We start from the raw sequence: 1,537 nt of genomic DNA on the forward strand, positions 1-1,537 counted from the left end.
CGAAACGTTTCTACATTTTTTGTTGTTTTGCTCTGTTTTGTTTTTTTGAATGTCCAGAGGACCAGATTTAACTTTTTTAGATCATTAGTGTGTGTGTTTTTCCCATTATTTTACTCTCATTGATGTTAATGTTTAGAACTTTGGTAACAGTTTCTGTTTTAAATGTGCTCTATAAATAAAGTTGACTTGATGAACTGATAAGAAGACTGTCACTCAGTCTTTATCACACATCTTTGTCTCCTCCTAGCTGAAGCTGTTTAAACCAATCATGTCCTCCACATATACACATGGTAAACCAATGGTGTGCCTTCAGCTGAATATTTATTAATAATAATAATAATAATAGTAATAGTAATAATAATAATAATAATATATATTTAATAATAATAATAATATATATATATATTTAATAATATAATAATAATAATAATAATAATATACATATTTAATAATACTTCGGCCACTCACATCTTGTCATGTGTACATTTAGCCAACAGGATGTCTTCAGATTGTCACTGCTGCATTGACCAATCATGTCTTGTCACATGTACACAGGGTTTAATTTGATCCGGATCCTGCCAGAACAGGATCCAGGAACGCTCTTATTTTGACAGGGTGCATTCCGGTAACTGTTTGCTAGGATCCGGTAACTCTCAGGTTTACTAATCATAAAGTTATGAACAAATATGATTTCCTTTAATGAATAAAATGTATATTGGATATGTAAACTGAAAATAATTACATAAACACTAATTTTAAACACAACAGCACACGATCTGCTGTAACATTTCTGTGTCTACCCTTGAGAAACATCTCCTCCCCTAAAAGAGTGGTGAGGGTGAGTGCCGAGCTAACCAGGCAGTCCTACGTGGGCAGGAGCTCAGGCAGCCGCAGGCGGGCGTCTTGAGGTTCACATGGAGAGTCGGACAACGAGTATGGACGGAGTCAGGCTCGCTTCTGAGCCCGACTTACTTGATGGTTCTGTGAAGTGAGGGGGAGGGGGCGAGGGTGCTTGACTGAAGCTGAGTGTTTATGAATGTATAGATGTTTAACAACCTGTTAAAATGCACCAAAATGCAGGAAATCACATCTACTTTATTCAACATTTTCTGAGGGAGGAGTTTCATTCCTCAGACTTTAGATCACGACCTATTATTATTAAAAACATGTAATTATAACCTGACATGTTAAGTGTACAATAACGTGTTCATCTGTTCAGCTCAGACAAGACTGAGGTTTTAGTTTTTGGACCTGAGCACCTTAGGAATGAATGTTTCAGTCTTTCTCCCTCCTTAGATGCATTAATCTGTCCTCCAGCTCTAATGTTAAAAATCTTGGTGTTATTTTTGATCAGGACATGTCTTTTATCCCCCACATTAAAAACGTTACTAGAACCTCCTTCTTCCACCTGCGTAATATCACTAACATTAGAAACATCTGATCTAAAGATGAAGCAGAAAAACTGGTCCATGCATTTGTCCCGTCTAGACTGGACTATTGCAATGGTTTATTATCTGGGTGTCCAAATACTTCTTTA

The sequence above is a fragment of the Nematolebias whitei genome, chromosome 1 (assembly GCF_014905685.2).
Source record: "Nematolebias whitei isolate Nwh7 chromosome 1, NemWhi1, whole genome shotgun sequence".
In the NCBI taxonomy this organism is placed as follows: domain Eukaryota; kingdom Metazoa; phylum Chordata; class Actinopteri; order Cyprinodontiformes; family Rivulidae; genus Nematolebias; species Nematolebias whitei.